At 37.4% G+C, this 19,067-nt stretch overlaps 1 protein-coding gene across 2 annotated transcripts in view; it reads right to left on the bottom strand.

Annotated features, from left to right (window-relative positions):
- LOC5579888 (mucin-6) overlaps nucleotides 1-19,067 on the bottom strand; it is a 200,173-nt gene that overhangs the window by 135,483 nt on the left and 45,623 nt on the right. The window lies entirely within an intron of this gene.

Below are 19,067 nucleotides of genomic sequence, written 5' to 3'. Positions count from 1 at the left end.
TATGTTTTCTAAAAGCAAGTGATGTTCAAGATGGGTTTCGAAGGTTTTATTGTGTTGTACTGTTGTGGCACTGGGTGCAGTGCAGCGTAACAGTGCTACATTGAGATATGCTTTCAAGTTGGAGGTCTCTTTTGTCAAACATTACTTTTCAGTTTCAAACAATTTAAATGTAACAAACTTTGGACGGTTATATTGTTTTTATTACAACAATTGATGACATCAGTGAAAACGCAGATTCTAACAATACCTGAAATAAATGAGAAGAAGAAAAACAGTAAGTATCAAAATAAAAAAAAAAATTCAATTGAATTTATTATGAAAAATAAGTAAATTGCATAATTTAATTTAGACTTCTTTTCTTTTTTTCCCTATGGCAATATTTTGCCCAACATTTGAGGCCAGTTCAAAGAACCGATGAGTAAATAACATTTTTAAATTCCTCTTCATTTAATTTATTTAGTTAACATCTAAACAGATAACACGGATTTAACAATTTTACGCCCCAATATTCGGTTCGCGGCCGCATATCTCCATCATCGTTTCTGCCCCACGCTCGGCAAATCATTGTGCACTTGATCCACCCACCTACCTCGCTACGCTCCACGCCTTCTTGTACCAACCGGATTCGAAGCGAACACCATCGTTGCAGGGTTGCAGTCCGGCATTCTGCCCATCGTATTCTGCCAGCTTGGACCACCTTCTGGGTACTGGGTTCGCCGTACACCCTACAACGTTTGCTGTACACCGCCATAGAGCGTCCTAAGCACCCAACATTCGAAGACTCCAAGTGCTTGCAGGTCCTCCTAGGACATCGTCCACGTTCCATGCCTGTAGCGGTCTTTTGAGTGTTTTGTACATGGTACATTTGGTGCGGAGTGAATCTTTTCTGACCGCAGTTTCTTGTGGAGGCCATAGTAGGCCCGACCTTCACTGAAGATGCGTCTCTGTATTTCACAGCTAATGTTATTTATCAGTCGTCTGTTAGCTTCCAAGGTAGAAGAATTCATCGATCACCTCGAACTTATCCCCCTCTATCGTAACACTGCTTCCTAGGCGGCCCCTGTCGTGATCGGCTCGTAGTCCCGCCGAAATTCAAACGAACACGAACGTCACCATGAAATCTTCACACAATTTTGCATACTTTCCATAGTTGCTCTTATTAGTCTTGTGAGCTTTCCGGGAAAGCTGTTCTCGTTCATGAATTTCTATTTCAGCTCTACGCGGTCGATACTATCGTGTTGAAATCGATAAAAAAGATTATACGTTAGGTCCTAGTATTCACGACATTTTCAAAGGATTTGCCGTACTGTAAATCTGATCCGTTGTCGATCGGCCGTCAACTAAGCCGGCTTGATAACTTTCCATAAACACGTTTACTTTAGGTGACAGACGACGGGAGATGATCTGAGATAACACTTTGTAGGCCGCATTTAGAATGGTGATCACTCGAATGTTCTCACAATCTAACTTGTCGCCTTTCTCGTAGATGTGGCATATTACCCCTTCCTTTCACTCCTCCGGTAGCTGTTCTTTATCGCTGATTGTGCCAATAAGCGGAAGCAGACAAATGACCAGCCTCTACGGGTCCATCTTTATGAATTCAGTTCCGATCCATCCTTACCGGTTGCTTTATTGTTCTGGAGCTGGTGAATAGCATCCTTGATCTCTCTCAAAGCGGGGGCTGGTTGGTTTCCACCGTTGGCAGTACTGACGAAGGAATTTCCTCCGTTGTCTCAACCTTCGTTGCCTACGCTTTCAGCACCATTCAGGTGTTCGTCGGAGTGCTGCTTTAATCTTTCGATTACCACACTCACGTTCGTGCGTTCGTCGTCCAGGCGGTGTTTTTCACTCCAGAAAGAGGCAAGTCTGCTGTTGCCGTTTCCGTCTATAACGATCCACGGTCTGCCGGGTTCCTTGCTGCAGCATGACTCCCGCGTTGCATCCTTCTCCTACAGAATCTGCCTACATTCCTCGACGAGCGAATCATACCGGAGCGGCCGTCGATACGGTACGTTGTTAACGTACATATGTAGATGACACGATTTTGTCAGGTCCTTTTGCAAATCATTTTTTGGATCCTTGTTTTAAATGTTAACTTTATGTCAGTGTTTTTTCCTATTTCCTATTCATAGTAACTTGAACATATACAAAAATGATTTTGATAAAATTTATCTGTAATTACTGTTTTTGGTATTGTTTCATAGGTCTTCAAAAATATTTCTTTGTCTATCATCAAATCTTACACAAATACCTTCGAGAATTTCTAATTTAACTACTATAAGGATTTACTTCAGGCATCCCTACTTAAGCTCATCCAGGAAGAGATATCGGAGATAGATAATTGAGTGATTTGATCAGTGGACTGAGGTATAAGCGAAAAAATGTTTGACCACTAGTGCCATTTTGGTGTGATGCCTACTAGCGCTGTTTTGGGAGTGATTCCTGACCTAAGAAGTTGTTATGCGAATAGGTTGATCAGCTTTATTGAAGACACCAACTTTGTATCCAAATACACTGGTTTGAGATATAAGCAAATAATATGTTTGCCTTCCAGCGCCACTTTGCGAGTGTTTACCGAAATACTATATTGTTAGGGGAAAAGATTTCATTCTATTTAACACTTCGACGAAGACATAAATTTAGTATCTCATAACTAGGCAGAAATATAAAACGTTTGAACACTGGCGCCATCTTGTGAGGCTTTTCCGAACAAATATAGTTTTAATTGGACCTCATTTAGGTGCTCGACATTGTCGAAAACATCAGTTTTGTATCTCAAAACTGAACTGGCACCATCTCGTTCATGACAGATTGGCTTGATGAAAAACAGCCTATTACGATTAGAAATTTCCAAAAATATGATTTTGCAATTTATCATCGTAATAGGCTGTTTTTCATCACACCAACCCGTCATGGAATGGCCTTCTTTACCGCATTGTCGTATGAGTCTATTACCTAACTGAAAAGCGTTTGGTAATGACTCATTACGCAACGAATATTAGTTGCGTAATGGTTCATTACGCAACGATTTTCAGTAACGTAATGAAGCACATGTGATTTATATAACTATCATTCTTATGTAGAAACACGGAGAGGTCTATCATTTTTGTTCATGTTTCCTCTTTCGCTCAGGTGGAAATTCTTTGACTTTTCCCGCCGTTATTTGCACTGGACTCGGAACAGACGAGGTACTGGGAATCCTCCATGCCTCTTCAGAATAGAAATATCTAACCCAGGCAGTAGAGAGCAGTGTCCTGTGTAATCTGCTGTTGACGGTAGTAGCTACATAATTATTTTTTAAATTTCTTTATTAGTATTATTCCAAAAATTACATTCATTAAATAAATTCGGTGTTCTGTGTTATTAGACAACACTATCATCCTAATTTGGTGAAACAAATTTAAGATTTTATTAACATTTCATTTGCCGTAGCAGTTCAGATTTTTTACAGGTGAGTTGATTTCACTCTCTTATAAGAGAAAAAAACACGTTTTCAATTTACTTAACCTATATATAACGCATTAATCGTGGCAATAGAAGACTGTAACGATTTTTGCCAGAAATTATCAATAACTTTATTTGACATTTGTTCCAATGTTTCAACATTGGATATTCTATGTAACTCATTGGTACTACACCAGGGAGGAAGTCTCGGAATCATTTTCAAAATTTTATTTTGAATTCTCTGCAGAGCTTTCTTCCTGGTATTACAACAGCTAGTCCATATTGGTACAGCATACAACATGGCTAGTCTGAAAATTTGTTTGAATATCAAAAGCTTGTTCTTAAGACAAAGTTTTGATTTTCTATTAATAAGGGGATAGAGACATTTTACATATTTATTACATTTGGCTTGAATGCCCTCAATGTGATTTTTGAAAGTTAAATTCTTATATAGCATGAGCCCTAGATACTTAACTTCATCTGACCAATTTATTGGAAACCCTCTCATCGTGACAACATGTCTACTTGAAGGATTCAAATAAAGAGCTTTTGGTTTACGTGAATATTATTAGTTGAGTTTTAGAAGCATTAGGAGAAATCTTTCATTTTTGCAAGTTTGAAGAAAAAATATCCAAACTTTTTTGCAATCGACTACAGATGACACGCAGGACGAAGTCTTTGACGGAGAGGCCTGTTTCATCCGTAAACAAGGATTTTTGAGGTAACTCAGGTGAGTCAGATGTGAAAATATTGTATAATATTGATTCCAAAATGCTGCCTTGGGGAACACCAGTTCTTACAGGAAGTCTCTCAGATCTGGAGTTCAAATAATTAACCTGAAGTGTACGATTTGACAGATAACTTTGAATCATTCTAACAATGTATGTTGGAAAATTAAAGTTTTTTAATTTTACGATCAAATCTTCATGCCATTCACTGCCGAATGCTTTTTCTATGCCTAGAAGAGCAAGACCAGTAGAATAGCCTTCAGATTTGTTGGAACGGATCATTTTTGTAACACGTAAGAGTTGATTAGGGTTGGATGTCCATGGCGGAACGCGAACTCTTCATTGGCAAAAAAGGAATTTTCGTTTATGTGGGCCATCATTCTGTTCAAAATTACAAGTTTACAAAATTACAAGTTTACTGATGGAGGAAAGCAAACTGATTGGACGATAGCTAGAAGCTTCTGCAGGATTTTTGTCTGGTTTTAAAATTGGAACAACCTTAGCATTTTTCCATTTGTCAGGAAAATATGCTAATTGAAAACATTTGTTGAATATATCAACTAAAAATGATAAGCTACTTTCAGGAAGTTTCTTGATGAGGACGTAGAAAATTCCATCATCGCCAGGAGCTTTTCCATTTTTTATTTTTTTTTTTAATAATAGTTCTCACTTCTTCCAAATAAGTCTCACAGGAATTTTCGAAAACGTTCTTTTGATTGAGAATATCTTCGAAGTCCTGAGTAACTTGATTTTCAATTGGACTAGTAAATCCTAAATTAAAATTATGCGCACTTTCAAACTGAATAGCAAGTCTTTGAGCTTTTCCGCAATAAGTTAGTAATAATTTGTTTTCCTCTTTCAATGCCGGTATTTTCTTCTGATGTTTTTTCACAATTTTAGATAATTTCCAAAAGGGCTTAGAGCCAGGGTTCAATTGAGAAATTTTATTTTCAAAATTTTTGTTTCCTAATTGTGCAAAACGTTTCTTAATTTCTTTCTGCAAATCCTGCCATATAATTTTCATAGCAGGATCACGAGTGTGTTGAAATTGCCTTCTCCTCACGTTTTTAAGACAGATCAAGAGTTTAAGATCATCGTCTATAATCACGGATTCACATTTTGGCATTGCAATGCTCCTAGCTTCTACAATGGAATTTGTTAAAGTTTCATGAGCATTATCAATATCAAGTTTTGTTCAAGAAAAGTTAACATCAAGATTAGAGTCAATATATGTTTCATATATATTCCAGTCGGCTCGAAAATAATTGAAAGTGGAGCTGGTAGGATTGAGAATCGCTTCACGGGATATTTGAAATGTAACAGGGACATGATCAGAATCAAAATCAGCATGAGTAATCAGTTGGCTACAAAGATGACTAGAGTCGGTTAAGACCAAATCAATCGTAGATGGGTTTCTAGAGGAGGAAAAACACGTAGGGCTATCAGGGTATTGAATTGAGAAATATCCTGAAGAGCACTCATCAAATAAAATTCTGCCGTTGGAATTACTTTGAGAATTATTCCATGACCGATGTTTGGCATGATAAAAAATTTTGACTTATTGCGAGTCAATTTTCGCAAGTCAGTTTGGAGCAAATTAACTTGCTGTCCAGAGCATTGAAAAGGCAAATAGGCAGATATGAAAGTATATTTACCAAGCTGTGTTTCAACTGAAACACCTAAAGTTTCAAAAACTTTAGTTTCAAATGACGAAAACAGTTGATGTTTATACGCCTATGAATGATGATTGCAACTCCTCCACATGCCCCATCAAGTCGATCATTACGATAAACATAAAAGTTAGGATCTCTTTTGAGTTTAAATCCAGGCTTCAAATACGTTTCAGTAATAACTGCTATATGCACGTTATTAGCTGTAAGAAAATTAAACAGCTCGCCCTCTTTACCATTCAGAGAACGAGCATTCCAATAAGTTTGTTTGCTATTATTTAGCTTCATATTGGATTATAGCCCTGCAAACATCTTAAAAAATCCCAAACAAAATAAGCTTAAAAGGGGTTTGTTTCTTAAGCAACATCCTTCATAAGGGCTTGAATGATAAGTTTTCACTATGGGGTGATAAGTTTGTATCTACATTACTGTAATTGAATGGTGTAGTACTAAATTTGGTTTTCATTTATATATAGGTAAGGACTGTTCATTTTCTAATGCGGACACTTTGTTTATGCTATATCTTTTTTATTTATTGATAAAATCGTAATCGGTTTTCCGTGCATCGTTCAACTATTATTCCACAATGCTATGAAAATATAAGATCTTAGAAAATTCTTTTGGTTGAAGAGCTATATAGCTTTCCCAAAAACTCCCAAACTCGAAGTTTAACATAATTTTTCGTGAAACAAATAATCCTAATTTTTTTGAACAAATTGTATGTTTGTATCTTTTACTATTCTTTTGAAGGTATAGCTATAAATCATAAATCAATAATATTCCACAATTCTCTGACATTAGGTAACTTTAGTGATTTACCCATTTATGGCCAAATTTGCTGATACACCATCTTTTCGCTCCCAGCAAAAGAGAAAAGTAAAAAGCGTGTTCAAAACTAGTTTGGATTACTAAAGAAACTATATTTGTATAAACGAGAGCAAAATCGGTGAGTTTAAACCACAGTCTTAAGTATAAATTTTACTGTTTATAGTAGGTTTACTAAAAAGCCTCATACTTTTAAAATCATGTACGTATATTAATCGATCGACAATAAATTGTAGACGGTTTTCACCGAATATTTCAATTGGTAATCTCAGAATAACATATTATGAAAATAATATGTGGAAAATGAAATAGATTTCATTACAGCAGTGTTGCCAATTTTGATTATTGTTAATGTTAAAGGTTGTATTGTTAAAGGTCTTCTAGGAATAAAGCAATTGTGTTTCTATTGTGCTTTAAATGTGACGTGGGGGCTAAATACGTAGCTCTATGAAGGCGTAAGTTATTTTTCATATTAATACTATATTAGCACTTCCCCCAGGACTTATTCCTCCCTCAAAAATATAGGGGGAAAATGATTTTATTATATCTGTAAAATTGTTGCTCCAAAAATAACTTGATTTTTTCTATCAGACTTCTGATTGGTGATGCTTTCGAAGAACAAGCCTTTTTTTTAAATAAAAAACATAAATTGTCGAATTTTCCAGCCAACTTCTAACAATCATTGATTTTGATAACCTCCAAAAATCGACCGTTCCAATCGTTGTTCCATATTCGTGTGAAATTTAATTATTTTTAGAGAATTTTTATTATCACAACATTGTAAAATACTAGTCGAATGATGTGCAGAAAATTTATTGAAATTTCATTGATAAATTAAAAATATATAGCATGCACAAGGTGTCCACTTTATAAAATGAACAGTCCTTATTCCACTAAACATTTCGAAGATTTTTTGTCATAATGAACATCAGAAGGCATTCATAATTGTCAATGATCAATGTCAATGATCTATAATACACCAAGTTAATCTCCAAGTGCCCGTGCTTGGTTTGCGTCGATTCAGTTTGCAATAAATCAAGCACCTTAATCATTCAAAATGCGGCGTTTAGTTCCAAGACTCAAGAAACAAATGTCAACTCAACACCCACTTGCCCACAACCACTTCATAGGTGTACTGCGACTCGATGAATGCAGCTGGCACAATTTACAGTTACATATTTCTGAACCAACCGACTCACTACTGATTCACGTTATTGCTGTTGTTGGTACCAACTCCAATATACCTGCACTTTTTCTAGTGATCTGAAGAGTAACAGCAAACCACACGGGAACTGGAGAGGACCTACCGTGAGTGCCAATATATAGGTCAATTTCATTTTCATTCGACTGGTTCGTTGGCTCGTTGTAGGCTGAGCTATTTAGATTTCGCTATTTACCGCAGTTTAGTAAAAATAGGTGAACCTAAAACTTTGCAAGACGGGGTTGGTGGTCTGATGGCTACCGCTTCTGCTTCATATGCAGAAGGTCATGGGTTCAATCCCAGGCCCGTCCCTTTCCTCGTACTTTGTAGTTGTATATCTGTCACTTGCTTCCATTCTAAATATATCACACTCAAACTATTCGTTCATAGCAAACGCTAGAACCAGAGACGGACAAGAAACCGTTTCCCTAACGCTTCCTACTTCCACGCGCACGCCTTTCTTACGCCTGATACATAGGCAGTCTGCTAACCACAAAAGCAAACCTCTCTGCAATGCCTTTCCCCCAATCCATACACTCCCGCATGTGGAATATACGGTCTACGTGGGAGTCAGTTCAATGCATCATCAATTCCTCCCCCTTCCCTCATTGGTCTGCATTCTGACGTGGCAGGTGCCATTGTTGCCTAAAAATAGAAGATCACCAGCACTTATACACTGAGGATGCCTGTTAGTCCCAAGCAGTCATTCGGTTGGTTCCTTGTGTAAGTGCAGCTGATCTGGCAATACTGGAGTGCATCCACGGGCGGCCAATCAAGCTCAAGCTCAAGCTCAATAGGTGAACCTAAAACTTTGCATTTACACGCTTTAATTTGTCATCGCACCACAAGGTAAATCACGAACCCCATAAAATGGAGAACACAATTTTTGCAAGACCTTTAAATTTCTCATTTACACCGAGCAGACCAAATGGATTTACCGACATTAACTGCCATCGTAAATTCAAGCACTGTCAGCAACTGCATTATGATGGTTGAGGTTGATCAGCCGTGCCGCAAAGTGAAATCGAAAGTGTCATTTACACGGCAGTGTACCGTATTGACCACCTTCATAGCATTAGCATTACCTTGGTGGGGTGGCTTAGGGCTTAAGCTTAACACATGCTACTTATGCATGGATTGAAACAATTGCGAGCAGATTACTGGTGCTCGTCACTTAGCTTGAGGTTTGTATAGGTTTCAGTCAATTTAAGTTGTGTATGAGTTACAATAACGAAACCATAATTTGTGTGCTTTTTATGAGCGATGTTTTGGGTCCATATAGAATAAAACTGCATATTTCAAATACTATTTGACGGTTTTCTGATCTCCCAAGAATACTATCTCGGTATATGGTAATTAGGCAGCCAAAAATATCCTGCTGCATTTGGAAGTTCTTCCTAATAATACTGACACCAAAACGATAATGAACTTAGTTAACTCTCTTTCCTATGAGTCTTATCTCATTACAAACAGATTTTCAAGACAGTCTCTGTTGAGTTTTTGTGAATGATATTTCTAATGGCAGGAGCACTCGAGAAAGCAATTCCTTTTCGATAATATGCTAATAGTTTCGATGAATCACACGAACTGTGTACTTGTAATTATAAATATCATCATGACACGACATCAATCGTGGCTAACTCTATTCATCTACTGCATGATTAGCATCTACATTACCAATTTGATCACAGTGATCACAGTGAAGTATTATCTACAGAGTATTTTTTATTACATTACGAGTGGGCGTTCAACGCCACGTATCCACTGAATGCGTCATGAACAGCGCGTGCCTGAAACATGAATCCAACCCAAACGTTTTGAACAGCAACGTAACATAAAGCAGAAACCGTAAGATGGTGTATGTTTGAAAGTGCGGGACACGGTTAAATGAAATATAAAAATCCTCGCTGCGGTGCACTATTTGAACTCCATTTTGGTCTTATGACAACTGTGCAAAATCTCATCTCAATCGGTGAAACTATATTTTAGCGCCGTTCAAAGCTTATATGAGATTTACTATGGGAAAACTTGGAAGTTGATATTCTAGTATATTCCACGATAGGTACTACACTGCCCATAACTGCATATTTGTAACATTCGACAAAAGTAGGCATTGAGTAAATGGAACACCAAGTATGCATTTTATGGCAGTATGGGAGGAAACTAAGATTTCTAAAAATTACCAGGAACTCAAAATTGATTATTTGAGGCTGATATTTTGTACAACTCATATCGCATACTGGGCGAATTGTCAGAAAATAATTCTGATAGAAATTTCATTGCTATCACATTACGAGGCCCACTTATAATCTCAATGTGACTGTTATGCGGTTATAATTACCAATGTGACAAAACAACTTGGTATTTTTTTCGAATTTTCTAGAACATCTCAAAGATTTCAGAAAGTTGATCGAAAGTATTTATCATTTGATGACTCTCCATGGTATTAACTCCATTTTGTCAAAAATGTCGAATGTGACTGTTTTGCAGTTATGGGCAGTACAGTCACCTCTCCACATCTCGATATCAGAGGGACCATCAAGATAGGGAGAGATCGAGACAAAGAACAAATTTTTGATGAATACTAGATTGAAAAACACTCCGTTGCCAAGTAAGTAATACACAAACAAACGTCGTTTTGCGCTCCTAATTTGTTTTGAATCCCAAAACTTTGGTCTTCGATAATGGTCATTTCGACATACGGAGAGAAAATTGAGAACAAAAAATCAACAGAAACACATCGAGATATGTAGATGTCGGATATGGAGGATATCGAGATATGGAAGGTGAAAATGTATGCAGACTGAAAGGACTTATGAAATCATCGACATATGGAGAGATATCGAGATGTAGAACATCGAGATGTGGAGAGTCGACTGTATTCACACATAACCAGCCTTACAATCATTTTTGAACACAAATCTTAATAGTTTATGTCTACACTATTAAAACAATGAAAACTACTATGGAGCTATTTCTGGTTATGACTGAATAACACAACATGTAAGTGATGAAACGACACAAAAACGTGTACTTGAAGATGCATTGAACAAAAATATAATTTTACATGTTAAGGTGAAGATGAAACGAAGCCAAACTTCAAATTTTCAAGAGCACAAATCTGGAAAACCGAACACTCGTTTGATCTGAAAACTAGATCGATTACTCACTAGTTGATGGTGACCAATCCATTAGGTTTTCAGCCCAAACGGGTGTGCGGTTCTCCAGATTTGTGCTCTTGAAAATTTGAAGTTTGGCTTCGTTTCATCTTCACCTTAAGGTGAATATGCATCGAAGCCAAACCCCGAATTTCCAAGAGCACAAATCTAGATAAGCAGACAACCGTTTGTGCTGAAAATTTAACTCACTGGCGAGTGTAAGAGAGACGGCTGGCTAGCTGGCGGATTTATGTACATAGTTTTTTACGCTATAGTTTCTATGACATTATTAGTGATTGTTTATTGCAAGAATCATACATACGGTGAAGCGAAAATTTTCTCCTGCATCCTTGAGCTACTTGGTCGCGACGTTACCACAAACTTGAAACTTGGTGAGGAATTGTCTATAATGTGTACCCCATGAGAGAAAAAGGAATATTCCATGCAAACTTTGTGACCAGATATCCCTAAATTACAAAAAAGAATTCTGTGAAATTGAACTAAAAACAAGTCAAAATATGTGCCTGGTAAGTGACGGAAGAACTTTGTCGAAGAATTTTTTTATGTGATATTGTTCCTATGTAGTTTCAATTTAATATCAAAACCTAGGACAGGAAATGACAGCTCAACTAAGACTGCCCCGTTGTTTTTCAGTCGACAACCTTGACATGCAAAATTCAGTGCTACCAGAATCCTTTTTAGGCAAATCTTGTGACCAAATTCGAATATCAAGGCTCATAATTTCATGGTTTCTTGCACGTTTTATACATTCAGTGCAATAGTGGACGCTAGCTTTTTAAGAATAAGGTTAGGTTTCAGGGGCCCAGATAGCCGTAGCGGTAAACGCGCAGCTATTTAACAAGACCAAGCTGAGGGTCATGGGTTCGAATCCCATCGGTCGAGGATCTTTTCGAGTTGGAAATTTTCTCGACTTCCCAGGGCATAGAGTATCATCGTACCTGCCACACGGTATACGCATGCAAAAATGATCATTGGCATAGTAAGCTCTCAGTTAATAACTGTGGAAGTGCTCATAAGCACACTAAGCTGAGAAGCAGGCTCTGTCCCAAAAGGGAGGTAACGCCAGAAAGAAGAAGAAGTTAGTTTTCAAAACCAACGTCATTTTTGGAGAAAATTGACACATTTTCCTTTATTTTGCTCTTAATTAAGTATTTTGTATTTGTAGGAGCACACACGGTAAAATTAACATAGAAAATTAATAGATTTGAAACAAATAGATTTCATGATAAATCTTAAAACTTTTGGTGAAAACACAATGAACTAGCAACACGGCCTGGCTAGCACCAAAGTACTCTGTTGCAATTCAACTCAACGGTGTGAAAGTAGGCCTTTGTCAAAACGACCAACGAGAAGTGGTCTTTTTTGACAGGCAATTAGTTTCGTTTTTGTACTTCTACCTGACACGTCTTGTCTTAGATCAAAACCAACTTGCCAGCTGTCAGTTGGTATTTCAAAATGGCGGTACATCAAATCGGACAGATTGGATAGATAACTTGATACAGATCAGATACAACCGAAGTATCTTGAAAGGAGGTAAAACAATCTAGGCAGTCAGTAGATGAGGGGAGTGGTAAACAGCGGGGTAGTAATTTTCCCCAGCAATGCTTGCACAGATGGGTACTACAAACGAATATGAAACATTTTTTTAACTGCAAGATAACTCCAGCTTGCCAACGACAATCAAGGCAGACTTAAAAAACATCGCTAGTTTTCTTTTGTTGGGTACCTTTGATATTTTCGGACAAACATAAAAAAGAACCAAAGTTTTCTATGCATTAAGGTTATTTTGTTTTTTCATTGGGAAAAAGTAAATAAATGCGTATTTCACTACTTTTTATTCAATCAGAATAACAAGTGCTCTCGTGACCTTTGAATAAATAAGAACGGATTCTTATTCGATTTTTGTCACCTTTGATGATATGCAAAAATATGTTTTGGCAAATTACGCGCTTGTATAATGTTTGTTAAAGAACCGGGGGTTTAAGCTGAAGATAAATCGAAGCCAAACCTCAAATTTTCTGGAGAACCGTTCGAGCTAAATATCTCATCGATTATGCACCTCCAGCTAGTAATTAATCGATTAAGTTTTCCGCTTAAACGAACATTTGGTTCTCCAGATTTATGGTCTTGAAAATTTGAGGTTTGGCTTCGATTCATCTTCACCTTAAATACCGTTCTCACTGTTAGCGACAGTTCGTGACAGCAGAATCTCAGCTCACTTTGACGTACAAGAATTTCGTTTTTTTTTTGCAATTTCTCATCGTAATAGGCTGTTTTTCATCACGCCAATCTGTCATGAAACGGCCTACTCTCCTGCACTGAAGTATGCAGTGCGGGAACAGTCATTACGCAACTGAAATCAGTACTGTAATGATTCATTACGCAACGCTTTATCATTACGCAACTGTTTCAAGTTTCGCAATGAATCATTACACAATATTTTTTCAGAAATTGTAAAATAATGGTGAATGCATTCCGATACAATTTCTGATGCCCTCAAGTGGTCTTCATCGAAATTGCAAAAAATGTTGTACGTAACTCGTTGCAGAACTCGATTTTTACAGCATTCGTCGTTATTATCCTACTCGGCAAGCCTCGTAGGATAAATTTACCATTCGTGCTGTAAAAATCATAATTCTGCAACTTGTTCCGTAAACTACTATTCCCTTCCAGGTTTCTATCATTTCCATAGTGCCGTAATGTTTATTATCACAGTTTGAAAATTGAAAAATGATCAAATAATCATTACTGGAAAATTCGAGGATTGGCTTCGATGCATCTTCTCCTTAATCTAACGAACAATTAAGTCACTTCTGCCTTAAATATTTGTTATTTCACTCGCTTTAATATGTCGGACACATAGGGTACTTGGGCACTGATTTACTTTGGCATGCTTTTTTTTTCGGGCGAATTATCTGAAACTTTGCAATAAGAAGCACTTCAATACGACACACATTGTTGCCAAATATGGGCTCAGTGGATTTCGAAAAACCCTACTGCGGATGTGAATCGAAAATGCCAAGAATGACACAGGGATTCGGCTCCTTGTTATGTAAATTTTCACGTTATTAAGTACGTATTTTTGTCCTACAAACTTCAAGTTCGTCGAGCACCGGATTTTCTTATGCAAAGTTGTGCTCCCAGAGTATGTGGAGCTATACATTTTATCGTGTATGTCTATTATACCTCCAATCCCCACAAAACTTGAAATAAATTTTGTTTGGTCACAGCATTACAAATTTCGTCCGCAATCTCAAAGACACCCCTTTTCACGGCATCTAGGAGAAAACAAACAGTATACACATCCAAAATCGCCAAACCATCACGAGTGACGACGGCCAAGCCAAGATAAAGTAAAGCCACCTCAACTCTGAGCTTACACACGATGTAGAGCATGCTACCGATTCAATTTCGTTCTGGGCCGATTAGCGAACGTAGCACAATGGTCGGAAAAAATAAATTATAACAGGTTTAACTTTAAAACTAGCAAATTTCTGTAAAAAAATGTAAATGGCTTTCTGGTGAGATCTCGTGATGCTTTATAAAGTGTACTATTCAAAATGATGGCGACAAGAGTTGATTTTCAAATTTGAAATCATCAATATTACTTTATATTACTATTGAATAGTGAACTATTACTCTACTATTGAATAGTGACCAAAAAAAACTTTAACTTAAAAAATCGTAATAATGTAGATAAATGTGTTGAACCATAAGCGTTCAGATGGTGAATTACATGAGGTTAATATTCAATCCCTAATAAATGAGTTTTGTGATTTATTTCAATATCGTCTTCAGCAACTAACTTTTACTCGATATTCAGTGTGTCGATATCATGTTAGAGAACCAAAGTAGAAGTTGGTTTTCATTGCTACCTCGATTTCAATTTTATGATTTTGACCAATTTCACGACATAAGAGTAGAAGAAATTGTAGTTTTAGTTATATTTCATTCAAGGATTTGAGGAATATAAAAAATAATATATGTTTTCAAATAAAAAAATGTATTTAAAAAAAAACTAAAAACCATTTATGGTAATTTTGGCCGCCTTTTTGTGTGGAGCTCGACCATTGTGCGATGCGGAGAAGCGGTATACATATCTGTTTACCGTCGAAACTGGAGTAGCTTACTTAATACCTTCGAATTGCCCTTGGTGTGCTGCATTATTCAGAAGAGCGATCGCGTTTCTTCATTCATGGTGCCTGTCCATTGTGCTGCTTTCTATAGATTTGACCTCTATCTGTCGCTTTGGTGGGTGGCTTTGTCAACACGCTTAGAAATACGTCCCGCGCCTTGGTGACGAAAGAGGTGGGAGAATTGGACGAAGCAAAACCGAGAGGCGATCTCCCTTATCATGGTACACGTTCCCAAGTGGTTTGTGTAATTCGTGCCGGGAGTCATTGAATCGTTATCAGTTGGTTACACGGACGTTATCATTAAGATTCAAAAATGCAATAACGAATTTACGAAACAACGAAAGAATCTGTCGTTTCGACGTCGAAGATAGTGTGTGGGTAACTTTCTATCCCCTACAGTTCGTGAGAAGTAGATTTTAGAAGTCATGATTCAAGGTTGGAACACTGTTCCACAGATAAAAAAAAAACAAATGATACCATTCGGATGTTGAGTAACTACAAACGTGCCGATAAGATAGAAAGTTACAATGCCAATGGAACAAAATGATAATTACTGGGAAGTCCAATGTCAGCTGATAAAGCCTCGCCTTCAACTAGATTTTCGTCAAATAGGTAACCATAAATTCAAAACTAACGTGTGTGCAGCAATCAACTTGAATTGCATTGCAATGCCAAAGCACAGTGGTGGACCAAACCTTAAAAATCGCGGGTAAAATTGCGTATAAATACTTTCTATGATTTTTAACGTTAGAAATCTAGAGAACATAAAATCGCTCCTCTGAAAACTTGACCGATCGGTCACCTCCAGCGAGTGACCAATTGATCAAAATTTCATTGAAGATTATTGGGATCTACAGATTTGTGCTCCAGGCCTTCCTTCGCCAAGTAGTTAGAATCCGCGGTTACAAAGCAAAGTCATGATGAAGGTGTCTGGGTTCGATTCCCGGTCGGTTCAGGATCATTTCGTCATGGAAATTTCCTTGACTTTCCTGGGCATAGAGTATCATCGTACCTGCCACACGATAAACGAATGCGAAAATGTCAATTTTTGCAAAAAAAGCTCTCAGTTAATAACTGTGGAAGTGCTCATTGAACACAAAGCTGAGAAGCAGGCTCTGTCCCACTGAGGACGTAATTCCAAGAAGAAAGACGAAATACGATACTTTTGAGGTTTTGTTCGACTTCAGCATGGAGGCGCACCACTATGCAACGTGCTGAAAGGTAGCATTAGTCATCCGGAGAAGAGTGTCGTGGGAATTCCCTGTACCTGCGGCCACCCCGTTTGTCAGTAGGAGGAGAAGTGCATTCATAATCAAAACAAAGCATTCCACTTAACACCGCAACACCCTTTGAGATATGACGGCGGCCGGCGATGCCTCAGAGTCAGAGATATCTTGACGCTAAATTCGTTAATTGCCTAACATCGTGCGAACTGTGTCTGGGTCTGGGAATGCCTTTTCTGTTGGCCGAGGCCTGGTGGTAGTACCGACTTGGAATTACTCAGCATCGCGTGGGTGGCAAACGTTGAGCTTCTGGAGATCCGAATGGTTGAAATGTTTATTCAATTAAGCTGGTTTGTTTGCTGGTTAGTAGTACGATTACAAGCGGTTGATGGGGGCAGGAAGGTCAACGCGTTTGCAGGGTGAAAATTAGTGTCAGATTCCAAGATTGTCCTTGGAAAATGATGGCGACATTTGACGTATGAATATATCGTTTTTGGAGAAGGTTCATGTTCAGGCATTGCAGAATCCGTTCTCAAATGATTTCAAAGCACGGTCAAAGCAAGTGAAGAAAAACGTCACATCGGTCCATGGTCGGCAATGTTTCACAAGTTGTAACAAGTTTTATAAATGACAGCAACGAAGAAGAGCTCCAAAGGGGGTAGGTGCTTTATTTTGCTGGCATGATAAAAAATTCTTGAACATTTAATACCGACCATAAATACGTAGACATATGGGGACCAGCGGGTTTCAAAATAGTCTACATTTGTCTGTGAAGGCAAAAGTAATTATTGTGTATTTTTTTCACTACTGGACTGTAAAGTGCGGCCTCATAAGTGCGGAAGTGTGAATAAAAGTGCGGGATTGCATTGAATCCTGTTGGTGTCTTCAGAGCACTTATTCATTGATATACGAAGAATAAGTCCCCTGAAGACACCTACCAGATTTGATGCAAGTGCGCACTTTTATTAGCGTTTCCGCACTTGTAAAAACTTCTGCGATAGTCCAGTAGTGACAGAAAAGCGCAATATGTTAAATACTATTTACTTCCTCAAATAATGTCACGTTATGTCATCATATGTAATCCTTGCGCTAATAACGTCATCTTACGCACCATTTTTTACCATTTTTGCTGAAGGCTTTGTAGGATCTAAGCAATCCATGATGGAGATAGTTTGACAAGATACCTAATAAACATTCATTGTCATTTATACCACTAACCGAACAAGATGCGTTTGTACAAAATGGCGACGAGGATTAAAATTTGCAAATTGATTTTTCTGGACTCATCGAATTTCAATAAAGAGAGACTATGAACCACCGAAGATGCGGTTTTACCAGATTGCAAGGGAAAAAGAAGACTTCCTGCTCAAAAGAAAAATCATCATGGTTTGGAATACGATGGAAGCACTGTATATATCAAGACCCTGGTCAAATTAGCACATACAAGAGAAGACTGTCCATCACATCAAAGTCGTCAGCATTGGAGAAAAGTGGAAGCAAGTGAAAAATTATCGGATAATTTGGAAATAACCCAGGCTCAGGTAAAACGTGTCTTTGCATGATGAGTACTAACTAGATATCCCGAGCTCCGCCGAGTTGAAAGCACGACAAGCTGATTAAGTTGAATTTGTGAGTACTGGAGTTGCTAGAGTTGAATAGAGACAAACTTTTATTTTTTATTTGTTTAAAGAATTAATTTCGAGATCTTTGTAGAAAACTACGATACATTTTCTGATAGCAGATTAGTACAATGCTCCTTAACAAAGTTCTTACAAAATCTTTGATGAATCCCTGATGAGATCATTTGTGATTTCCTGTTGTGATCCTTGGAATGGAAGAATTCTAGGATAAGAAAACCACAGTGAGTGATTGTCCAGGGATAGAAGACAGATGAAAGTCCTATACGATATGGACAACAAATAGAATTAAGCAACGATTGAATTGAGCTGCATTGAGTTGAATATTTGTGAATTCGCTTCGTATGCCTTATTATTTACATGCAAATCAACCTCTAAATACATAACTATTATCTAAACAGGTGAGAACTTAAATTAAATGAAGTGCATATTCACTATTACATGAATCATTATTAATGTGTACTTCAATAACTAGGAATTAGTACAAAACATACGTGCCCATTGCCTTCAACATAGTGGTTCATGATTTGTAAATGAGTGAGAAAAAGTTAACTCAAAGCTAAAGCATAATCCTAAACACGAATATGTACATAGGTTATAACCTACAACTAGATGCTATAAGTAATTTGCTTAGATAGCTTCTAAACCACATCAGTAATACCGCAGTGCTACCGTTAATAGGTGAGACTTTACATTAACAGCAAAATAAAGGTTACTTCTGAAACTTTTACCTCATAGATCTTATAATTCTACGAATTGTGTCCATCAGCAAATGGTAGAGGACAGGCAACAAAATATCTAAAGTAAGCTATTTACTTTGTTCACTCATACATACATACTAAGCTTCCTCCAGGAATTTTATGACTTTTGCGCTGTATAGGGAAAGTATACCAGTTATGGCCATAGTGGTTCCCTATATGGCCATATGTGAAATTTCGATGACTTTCACATTTTTAATCTTTTTGAATGTGTTAACATCAAGATATATCCTATATCTAACTGCTAAAACACACAAAACTTTTCA

This window comes from Aedes aegypti, chromosome 3 (assembly GCF_002204515.2).
Source record: "Aedes aegypti strain LVP_AGWG chromosome 3, AaegL5.0 Primary Assembly, whole genome shotgun sequence".
In the NCBI taxonomy this organism is placed as follows: domain Eukaryota; kingdom Metazoa; phylum Arthropoda; class Insecta; order Diptera; family Culicidae; genus Aedes; species Aedes aegypti.
This window is presented reverse-complemented; position numbering and strand designations above follow the sequence as displayed.